This window comes from Brachyhypopomus gauderio, chromosome 1 (assembly GCF_052324685.1).
Source record: "Brachyhypopomus gauderio isolate BG-103 chromosome 1, BGAUD_0.2, whole genome shotgun sequence".
NCBI classification, from domain to species: domain Eukaryota; kingdom Metazoa; phylum Chordata; class Actinopteri; order Gymnotiformes; family Hypopomidae; genus Brachyhypopomus; species Brachyhypopomus gauderio.
Genome location: NC_135211.1, coordinates 44,923,071 through 44,935,167, shown reverse-complemented (window position 1 = coordinate 44,935,167; position 12,097 = coordinate 44,923,071). Strand labels below are relative to the sequence as shown.

Sequence of the window (12,097 nt, the reverse complement as noted above, 5' to 3'; positions counted from 1 at the left end):
TTCTAGTGTGTACTGGAAGTCAAAACACCGCTCTTGCGCTGGAGCGACTGATGGTCGGCAGTGGGCCTCACAGGCTTGTTGTAGGTCTCCCCGAGGGCTTGTCGCCTGGAGCTTACCCCTTCTGTTTCCCCCTGGAGGACCATGGAGTTAGCTCAGGTTGTGAAAATATGGGTACTGTTCTGCACAGCACAGTATGCTGTAACAGATCCATATTAAATTGGACAGTTGGGGAGGGGGGGTACCCCACAGAGCCAAGGTGAACGTGTGAGAAGCTGTGTACACCTTCTCCGTGGAGGAGTTGCGAAACCCTGACTACCGCCTTCTACCTGCTCCGTGTGCTCCCCTGTGCAACAGGGATCTTTAGATTACATACACCTATACAAACAAACACACAGTGTGGACAGAGTAGCACATAGAATAACACAAACAAAAAATAATACAAATAAGGAAATAAAATGTATGTGCATACACTTCTGTGAATCCTCCATGTGTATAATAATAATAATAATAATAATAATAATAATAATAATATTTCATTTCTATTGTCTCTTTCTCATTCCCAATATAATATAGAAACTCAAAGTGTGTGATTGAGCTCAATGGGGTCATACGTTACTGTGTTTACCTACAACCAACACTGGAAATAGGTAGTTAAACCTTATTAATCTTCACTCCAAATGATCAGGTTTGTTATATCAGGTTTGTGCTAATTATATTGCACAGCCCGGCAAAAGTCATGAGAATGTAGAATACTGACTATAATTTAGGTTTAAGACAGTAAACATGTGCAACAGATTGGATACTTTACAGAGAACTGGTGTCAGCAATATATAAAAATCTAACTAGCTCTATACCTTGGTTAGTAAGCACTTAGGCATCAACATGCAATGCCTAGAGAGTTCAAGTTAGTTCAAGGTAACAGGATTTATTTGCATAATACAAGCCAATTAGGTACCCCTTAGATATATAATTGATTAGATATTATAATGAAGCAATAGACATTATAAATAACAAATGCAGCATACAAAAAAAATTACCGGAAGGTTACCTAATAGATAGAGAGAGGCAGAGAACGAAAGAGGAACACTGAGCAAAAGAGAGGAAGCCAGAGGGAGATATTTCTCCAACCCTAACTCCAGTCCACCAGCTCCACCCCAGCTCTGAGCTCAACTCCAACTCTCCTACAAAAACCCTCTACGCCCCAGGCCCAGACTTCCTTCAAAAAAACAGAGTTTTCCACCATTGGCCAATTAAAATACCACATACTGGTATCACCCCACCATACTACAACAGCCACAGGAAGCCGCGCCTGGTACGACATTGATTTACAGTCCTGAACACCACCCATCACCTGTGCTGCGGTAGAGTCAAAGTGACCTTTGTGAAGTGACCACCCTTACCTCTGTGAGATCACAGATGTGCCCATCAGGGGGGTGGGATGAGAAGAAGACTTCATAGACCACAATTTGGCCTACAGAGTCCAGCAGGTGCTTCAGGACTGCTGGTTTACTTCACACAAAAATAAAAAAAAGAGAGCTTCATCAAAAGATGGCACACTAGTCCCAAATGTTCACGACCACCTCTCAAGAGACTAGGTCTTCTTCACAAGAGTGTTATATAACCATCATAAAATAAACCCACATATGGAGGATAACGTCCATGGAAATCATTTCCAAATGCATGTAGCCCATTTCATTAGCTTGAAATTAAACATTTTCTTGAGTACTGTGACATAATCCTATTGCCTAATATGCCAAGAGGCTTGAAGTCTGGTGTGATCATTCTGATATGCAATGATTGTTTGGTAAAAATATTGCATGTTCATCCATAAATTCTAAGCCATTGTTAAAATTATGGGAAGGCAAGTTGTTTGAGTACTTGGCCCTTTAACGTTTCATGAATTTAGTGTAGATTTTTTTTGCCAGTCATCACTCCATGCCCACACTAAACACAAGCTCTAGCCTCTTTCCAAAGTCAATTAGAGTGCTGATCTCATAAGGTACTTCTGCTCTGTTTCCCCTTTTGTCTAAACACAACTAATTATCCTGTTTTAATATGGACTATGGATGCAAGGATTAATGTGTGTCTCTCACATTTGCTGCCTGATAAAATCATTACTGTTTTATCTTTATTCAGCTATAGGACATTTTGGCAAATCCAGTTTGGAAGATGTTCATAGCACTAACACAGTAAATCAATGGGACTATAGTCATTGTGGTGACAATACAAATAAATTTGAGCACAATACACACTGTGGTTGTGAGATAATTGTCTATAGTTTTGTCAGATTTGGCCAAAGGGAAGCATATAAATTGAACAAAGGCAAGCCAAGAGTAGAACCCTGGGGTACACCACAGGTCATGTGGATCCATTCAGATACATATTTGTGTATTTCAACAAAAGTTCCTGCCTGTGATTTTTTAGCAGGTAGCACAGGGTGAAGAGGTGAAAGAGACTTCACCACAGCAGATAGTCTCCAAGGTCCCGTTCAGCAAAAATGTTTATTGACAAATGTGCTCAGAAAGGGTCGGTGAAAAGAAAAAGTCCTTGGTGAGTTTACAATGGAGTAATACGCAGCCCTCAAGAGTGACTCGGTGTATATATAAGCATATAAAGCAGTCACTCAGTCTCAACATCAAGAAGTTAAAAGGAACAAAGTCTGTTGGCTGCACAGCAACACAGAGCTCTCACGCACATCTCCCATGGTAGAGAAGGACCACCCCCACTACACTTTACCCAGCACTTTTATACCCATAACTCCAATTCTCTAGGGCAGGGGTGTCAAACTCATTTTCACCAAGGGCCACATCAGCATAATCGTTACCCACGGAGGGCCATATGTAACTTATAAATGTACCTACTCCTTAATGTTAAATACCTTTGAATTTATTACTTATTCAGGTTACAAATATTACAAATATATTTGCGTAAATGTAAAAAAAAATGTTTGCTTGTTATTATAACATAAATCCTTTAAATTTATTAGGTTATGAAACCCACATTACTCCATCAATCAACGATCAAACTATCCAAGTGAATAAAGAAAAATTTATCAAATATATCACATTTACTTTGTTCAAAACTTGAAACATCAAATAACGCTCCTTCTGAAAAAGACTGAAGTGCGGCGATTTCTTCAGCCAAAACTAAGCTACCTTTTACTGCCGCTTCATTTGTGAACACATTCTGTTGTGATCGCACTTTGCTTTTTAATTCTTTGAGAATTCGTCGTTTTTCTTGATGGCTAATATTGGCATTAGCTCCGTGTTTGGTAGCAAAATGCTGACGTATATTGTACTCTTTGACAACCGCCACCGCTTCATACACCTTTTTCTCCTTGAAGCGCAAACATCGCTTCCCCATCTTTCTTAAAACGCCCTTCTATCTGCATCGATGTTTCTCTTCCTGATCATTTTGGGATCATTATTTGTATTTGTCAATTTCACTTATTGGGAAAATCGCATCGATATGGAAACACCGCAGTGTCGAGATGCCGTCACTTCGCGGGTAACATAATTGTAGGAAATGTAGTTTTTGCTCACTTTTACTTTTTGCTCACTTATTTTATTTTTTGACAATTTGGCTTTTTAAGCTCTCGTGGGCCACATAAAATGATGCGGCGGGCCACATTTGGCCCGCGGGCCTTGAGTTTGACATCTGTGCTCTAGGGTATGAAAATGTCCCATTATAGCTACGGGGGTTAAAAGTAAAAATGTTAATGACTTGTGCCATTAAGCATATGAAGTTATGTCAGTTAGATCATGCAATCCTTCCTCGTTACAGGTTCCTCTACAGCAGGGGTACTCAACTAAATTTGTCCGCGGTCCAATTTTGGCAGATAGCTGTCACCTGAGGTCCGGGGGGTGGCGAACAAGTTGTTGAGCTGGGGGTGGCGAACGTAACACTCGTGACGGAGTGTTTTTTTCAATAGCCCTGAAATAAATACTCCGGTTAAAAATTAATTCTCCCGTCAAAATGAATAAACATGGTCTTTTTGGGTCCGTATCCAGTTAATCAGGAATGAGATTGGGTCCGGACAGGACTGCGTTCGGGTCCGGATACGGACCGCGGTCCGCCAGTTGCCGACCCCTGCTCTACAGGATGGCCAGGCACATGTACGGTAGCCCTCACTGGGACAGTCAACCTGGTGAGCATGTTACATCATGCCATGTGCAGTCTGGGGTACGTTACATTGTCCTTGTTATGAGACTGTTCCTCGTCCTCATCATACTTCCATCTACATAGGACTCTAAACAAGCCTTCACCCCCATTCTCACGTCTCTCTGAAAGACAGTCAATCAGTAAAGTAAAAAAAAAACAACACAAAAACAAAACAGGATGTTCTCAGAATCTAAATAGAACCTTTGTGCATTATGGACCTATATAGGAATATTCACAGTACTATGGTTGGACTGAAATCCTCTTATCAAAATAGTAAGAATGAAAACCATTTTTTATTCATTTTTTTCCTCCAGTGAATGGTAGGTTAAAAATGATTCTGTATTTAATATAGTTGCAACTGGGTTTTTCTTGGTCAAATGTTCTTGTCTGCAACTTTTAATTCCCTTTAAAAGAGATCAACATTAGCAGAACATTGACGAGAGTTGCATTCGGACCAGTTGCTTAATTGCTTCAGTTAAACTTTCAAATAATTAATCAAATTATTGAAACGTCTGAACTGACACATTCTATCCACACACTATCTCTATCTCTATCTCTATACACTGATGATGACGACATGGCAGCTTCTTTAATGGACATGGAAGGCCTGGCTGATGTTATGGATTTTAGTATTTAAAAAAAAGATGCAAACTCATTGTATTTCTGAGCTGATACCATTTTAAGTGGTTTGTATGTGTGCATAAGTGTGTCAAGGGGAGGGAGGGGGGGCATTTATTAAATTACAGATTTAAGAAAGATGTCTGAATTTGAAGTTTACAGTCGACCGCAACATCAAAGTAATCAAAATTAGTGAAGAAGAAAGAATGGCCGTAAAATTATCAAAACAGGAGGTTCAGGAGGCCTGTAGACAGTTAGTAACAAGATTCTGAAAGTTCCTCTTTTCAGAGGTGCACAGAGACGGTGAAAGGAGGTAGTTTGTTTGAAGCAGACACGTGGCTATGGAAGCTGCTTCCAAAGCCTTGTAACCAGACCCTCCCTGAAAAGAAACTATTGATTTTTTCTTAGCTCATAATAGCAGCACGCGTGGCTGTCCCATCTAAACACATTTTCAAACTTTTTTTTGTGGCCCTTGTGATAGATGAGACTCCAAGGCCATCATCTTTTCCTTCTTTCATCTAGATGTACACACACACACACACACACAGACACACACACACACACACACACACACACACACACACACACATACACACACTCACAGTAAACTACAAGTGCAGTGACTAAATGACAAATTTCAATATTCAGGATTGCCTTTGAATGAAAAAGAAAAACCCATCATAACATGCATCATATCGTGTTTGTGGCATCATATCAACATATTAAACGTGTCATGTTCACTATGAACTAAGGATCGCCAACAATCAACAATACTGTTTGTGCAATTTTTAGGTAATCCTTGAAGTGCTGTAATTAATGACACGATTTCCGGTAGATGAGTCAAATGGATGTACATGACCGATAATCGCATAACCAGATTAAAATTAATCTGCAGAAGATCTATGTAGCATTCATCAATGTATTATCCCTCACATTTATAACAAGGAAAACATGCGCCCTCTCACTCCATTTGCACTCTGTCTTGTTACCTGTCTCTCTCCCTCTGTCTCTCCCACATAACCTTGAAATCCCAACCACGCTGCCCACACTGGAGTCAGACAGAAGGCAGCAGTGTTAACTACAGAGGAAGACAGAGTGCTGTATTCTGGGCAGACAGCGTAGTCATTAAAACACAGCCTCTTCAGCACCGCGGCTCGGGGGTCACCGCACAAATGTTGTACCAGTGTGGACCGTGCATCTACAGCATGTGTTAGAAATGATTAGTCAGTCAGGGCACAGTCAGCGAGACACACACACACACACTCACATGTTCCAGAACACTACGCCCGCAATCCAACGTCAGTAGTCCAAAGTGTCAAGGATATTCAACGGGAAAAAAAAAATCAGGGCCAAGCCACGACGGAAGCCTTGTGTTTTACGTGTTTTTATTTTTGTCAGTTTCATTAGGTCTAATGTGAGATGCTTCAGACTCACTCGAGTTCCTGAGACCAACATGTGAGAAGTGGTTTTAATCTTGGGATTGGGGTGCAAAGCAGGACTTCTTACTTAGCCGGCTGACGTACAAGAAGAATGAAGGTGGTCCACTAGGAGGACACGTAAGATACAGCACATTCTTACTTCACAGTCCTCACTCCCCCCGTCCCATTTCTCCATTGGAAAAGCATGAGTAATTGAAGCTAATTTGCTATTCACATCAAATATCAACCAAACAACAATTATAAAACACCGCTGCCAATTTTGCTCCACAAGACCACCTGGAAATCCTCAGAAGTGTATTGATTCTTTTTAATTATTAAAAGCTAAAAAAGCCCATTTGACGGGGTGATGATCAGAGTGATTGAGGGTGATCCAGCCCTCACTTAACGAGATCTTGATTTCATTTAGCAGGTACACGAGTCCACCGTGCTGGCCTGGAGGGCGGGCTAATGCTTGAGCTGTGCGTTTGCTCATTACTTTAGCTTATTAGCGTGAAAACAGACGGATGCGTTATGAACATCAGTGTTGAGTTTATGCAATATAACTGTGTATGAATTTTAATTAATGAACACTTTATGGAGTCTAATAGCCTAATCGTGTTCACACACCCCCTCCCTCACATGTGATCTCTCAGTTCAGGTTCTTCAAAAACTAGGTCGTCATCAAATGCTTCCAAGTGAAGTGTTCTCTTTAGCAATGTTTTTCCACATTGTTCCAATGCTCCCCGCTCTTTTCCCCGGTTACCAGAGCACTCAGAATCTGCACATCCCACATTCGTATGTATTTGCATAATTGTTGATATACCCTGAGGCGCAGCATTAACATTTATCGTTTTCAAAGCAAACACAAAGCAGTTTGCGAGGACCTGCGCTCGCGCACCCGCGTGCCATGGAATACAGCTTAGAAAAAACAGAGAGAGATGGAGCGCGAGCGCACGAGCGAGCGAGAGAAAGGAAAAGACGAGCGCCGCTACTTGCGCAGCATTGTGACACGGGCGCGAGCCACGCGACATTCCATCGCGTGTTGCCCTCTCCACGCGCCACATTCCAAACATCATAGAGACCGTCCCCCTAGTTGCTTGGCGACCTCATTTCGCGTGCGCAGCGTTCAAAACAAAGCCGCCAAGTGGCCCCTCGTCAAAACAAAGGCTAATAGACCACATACGGCGCGCACCTGCGCCCCCAAGGATGCCTGTTTAAATCACAGGGACGCAGTTAGGAAAGAGCGAGTTGGCCCGGGTGTGCTTTGCAGTGCTAGTAAGCGATTCCCCTCCATTCTGTATGTCTCACCAGTTCATTTTGTATGTTTCACAGGTCCTCAAAGACTTTTCATTCCCATTAAAGCTGGCACAGAAAGCCAGTTGCTCGACACAGTTTGAAAAGCTTCCAAGGACTTTAATTTCCCTTGGCCTTACGGATGAAAAGAAGCTAAATGAAATAAAAGACCGCGTATAGCTATTTATATATGGTCTGCTGTTCAGGCCTATACAAGTTAAGTGGGGAAGGAAGGAATTAAATCATGCACAGTAACGTGTCTATTGCAAGCGCATTACTGTCACGCAGTAACAAAGCTCATGCGGTGAAGCATCGTGATGGTGGTGGCAGCAAAAATGCAAGCCTTGAAATGGAAACCGCTGTGAATTATCTCACGAGCCGAATCCGCCATAACTACGCTGACTTCAGCTGGATTTGAGCGCCGGGTGACTGCATTCGATGTAAAGCTGGCGACAAAGAGACAATGGTCTTTTGCTTGCGTTATGGCATGTATATTGTGAAAGACATCAGTGGTGTCTCTGGAGCTTTGCGAGCAGGAGCCGGCTTGACTACGGCAGTTCCATTCTGCCGGCATTGTTTTGCTTTGTGTAGCTAAATTAGCATCGGAGTCCCCTGCAGCTGTCCTTTTAACACGCTGCTGATGGAGAGGTCCTTTTGCTTCTCAATACATGCTGCAATCTCTTGAAGACAAAAAACAACCCTTAAGATACTGGTGTCAAATAACCAGAAAGAAAAGAGGGAGTGTGAGAGTGCATGTGAGAATGAGAGAGAGAGAGAGAGAGAGAGAGAGAGAGAGAGAGAGAGAGAGAGAGAGAGAGAGAGAGAGAGAGAGAGAGGGGGGGGGGGGGATAGAGGGGGAGGCCTGTAATATTGAAGGCAAAGGTATGAGGGCAGTTGTGCATTAAAGGCTTAACCAATGCACCACTGGCTAAGGCCTTAATTTAAACATGTAGCCCACTCTGGAATGAGGGTGACAGTAGACTGTATCACAAGGACAAGGGCTCATGTGCTGGTGGTCTCCATGGACCCTTGCTCGGCCTAAGTAAACCCATATCACACACACACACACACACACACACACACACACACACACACACACACAACACTGTGCATTACAAACTGGGGAAGCTGCATCATTACTGAAAGGTATTGTTACTCCACCATTAGTAAGTGGTCATTACCTGCACCAAAGCCCCATCAATAATTCCCTTCTGCAGGTCATTTTAATGCCGTGTAAAGTTTTGTTTGCCCACAGTGTCCTCTTTCACAGAGAGGAGAACAGCGAACACACAAAAAGGCAAGGCATGGATTTGTGTTTTTTTTTCTTCTTCTTATGCTTTACACACTTCTTTTCTCTTACTATTCAAATGTGTTTTCACTTGAATGGGGCTGCCTGGACAGTGGGCAGGAGAGAAAGAGAGATAGAAAGCCAAAAAGAAAGAGCCTGAGTGAAAGAATACATTGGTTATTTCCACTAAATATTTATGGCAGTTGTCCATAAGAGTTGGAAGCATATTCCCAAATCTCATGAATTTAAATCCCACCCTCTCCTATGCTGAACTGTCTCTTTTCTGCAAACTATGTTAGCAAACAACCTTTATTAGCCAGGAGAAATGTCATGTTTCTTTGAGAAGCATTAAAACAAAATAAAACAACACCCCCACCCCCCAACTATATTGGTAGTAACTGAAAAGATTAGCACCCATAATGATCATGGTCAGAGTTGAGCCAGAAGCACAGTACTGGGTTGATAAAAAGGAACATTACAGTTAATTTGGAGATAAATTGGTTAATTAGCTTGTAATGGTCAAGGAAAGGTGTTTGCTGTGTTTAATCTCCGCCAGTCCAGCTAACATCGCACATTGCATTACCATTTGTAAAGTTTTGGAGTGAACTTTGCAGTAGGCAGGCCTACAGTGGGTAGCCACATGTGTAATTTACTTTTACACACATACACACAATCGTGCACTCTCGCTCCTCACACACACACACACACAGGCTTAGTTACAGGCTTATGGTTTGTTCTTCCCATGTTGCCTTTTTAGAGATATTCTTAGAATGCAGGGATTCAAGTGTGTACAACATCAGGAGGAAAGATAAATAAAGACCAGGAGGGACCAGAGTGAGTGTTACACAAAGGAGAACAGCCTTTCACTTATACTGGTGGGCAGACAGAAGATCAGATAGAAAGGCACTGGCGTCTGTATTATCTTTAAAAAATAACCAAACAAATCCTCCATAGACTGATAAAAGGTTCAGATCTAACAGGTTATAAATCATAATGTTTCTCATATGGTCACATCAAATCAATTTTACTGGAATGCATGAGTGCTCGCCACACCCTGTCATATCTGCCAGTGCAATCCAGAGAGGAAACGAATATAACCTTAGTGGCTTTCTGTGCTCCATCCAGCAATGGATCGAGCTTTTTTTTACAAGCTTGTTCTAACCTCTGCCTCCTAGGAGGGTCGATAAGAGTCATTTATTCAAATTAATTAAAGATGAAATTAAGTGGAGTGGTACATACTGTGCTTGCACAATGAAAATTTAATTTAAAAATAAAATAAAATAAAAAATGGAATATGGTAGTGGTGATCTCAGTATATCTGGTGGCTCTCATTTACTGGATAGACATTTGTCTCACCAGGTTACCCTGCAAACTAATGTAGATGCCCCGAGGAACCACCACAGTACAGCCAACCCTCAAACATCACATTAATAGGCTAGTACTTAGTACAAACTGGACATGTACTTACCACAAAGAATATATAAACAACGATCAATCTTATTTACAGATTTTTATACACTCATACCTTATTCATCCATACCATGCATAGAAAATGTCCACTTCCATCTTTACTAATTAATAATACAGAAAATACAGAGGAACTACGCCCTCTGGCGACGAACTTCACACATTTCAAGCTAATTGTAAAACATAGCTAGGCTAAGTGGGCTAGCTCGCCGCTAGCTAATATTACTAAACGCTCTTCTAAACTCGTGCCTCACGCCACACAGAAGACGTTTCAAGATATTACACACCCAATGAAAACAAATTAAATACGATTAACCTAACTACAATGACTTCGGCTACCACATTTATTAGGCCCCAGACTGTGCGTTCAGGTAGCCCACCTACACAAAACAGGCTATTACCAGCAATCTTACTGTGTAATCTTAACCTACATATACACGTTCATAATAACTTGTTTTGATCTGCCAGTGATCCTAAAGTTTTGAAACTGACCATAAATACTGCGTAATGATAAAATAAATATTTAAAAAATAAATATTTGTGACATTACTGGGAGACGAACTTACCCACAACAGCTATGTTGGCGCTTACTGAGGGGATTGGACCAAAACCAAACCATTTCGCAAGAATTTCACGAACTACATAAAATAATATACTTTTACAGGGTAAAAAAACGTACAAATAAACTCACAAAAACAATTTAGTAAATGATAAGAACATATCTACCAGCACTAACGCTACACGCGTGGACTTAACTGAGTGCTGCTCCAGGTGGTGTTGGTCATTAGAAACACTGTGGATACTGTGTTAGTCCTTTAACACTGGGGATATTGTGTTAGTCCTTTGATATTGTGTTAGTCCTTTAACACTGTGGATATTGTGTTAGTCCTTTAACACTGTGGATACTGTGTTAGTCCTTTAACACTGTGGATACTGTGTTAGTCCTTTAACACTGTGGATATTGTGTTAGTCCTTTGATATTGTGTTAGTCCTTTAACACTGTGGATATTGTGTTAGTCCTTTAACACTGTGGATACTGTGTTAGTCCTTTAACACTGTGGATATTGTGTTAGTCCTTTGATATTGTGTTAGTCCTTTAACACTGTGGATACTGTGTTAGTCCTTTAACACTGGGGATATTGTGTTAGTCCTTTGATATTGTGTTAGTCCTTTAACACTGTGGATACTGTGTTAGTCCTTTAACACTGGGGATATTGTGTTAGTCCTTTGATATTGTGTTAGTCCTTTAACACTGTGGATACTGTGTTAGTCCTTTAACACTGTGGATAGGCCTATTGTGTTAGTCCTTTGATATTGTGTTAGTCCTTTAACACCGTGGATAGGCCTATTGTGTTAGTCCTTTGATATTGTGTTAGTCCTTTAACACTGTGGATACTGTGTTAGTCCTTTAACACTGTGGATATTGTGTTAGTCCTTTAACACTGGGGATATTGTGTTAGTCCTGTAACACTGGGGATATTGTGTTAGTCCTGTAACACTGTGTGTTTGTACGACTGTTGTCGGTCACTGATATTACACTCGGTGCCTTTGTTGTTTTTAGTAGCCTACACGTTTATGTTCGGTTTCTGTTTTCGTTACTTTCACGTTCCTGCACGTTCTTCACAAAACCATTACTAATCTCTCTCTCTCTCTCTCTCTCTCTCTCTCTCTCTCTCTCTCTCTCTCTCTCTCTCTCTCTCTCTCTCTCTGTCTCTGTCTCTCTCTCTCTCTCTCTCTCTCTCTCTCTCTCTCTCTCTCTCTCTCTCTCTCTCTCTCCCTCTCCCTCTCCCTCTCCCTCTCTGGACTTTTGCCTTTGGATTTGTGCATTGCGAGTTCACATGACGGGGCCTTG

The 12,097-nt window shown here is 41.4% G+C and overlaps 1 long non-coding RNA gene across 1 annotated transcript in view; it reads right to left on the bottom strand.

Annotated features, from left to right (window-relative positions):
• The window catches only part of LOC143521994 (uncharacterized), a 73,383-nt gene extending 62,367 nt beyond the window's left edge, over positions 1-11,016 (bottom strand). Inside the window, exons 1-2 of the long non-coding RNA XR_013132892.1 lie at positions 10,812-11,016; positions 1,401-1,509 (exon numbers count right to left, since the gene is read on the bottom strand). This is a non-coding gene — a long non-coding RNA (uncharacterized LOC143521994). The remainder of the gene's footprint in view (positions 1-1,400; positions 1,510-10,811) is intronic.
• Between the last annotated feature and the right edge of the window lie 1,081 nt (positions 11,017-12,097).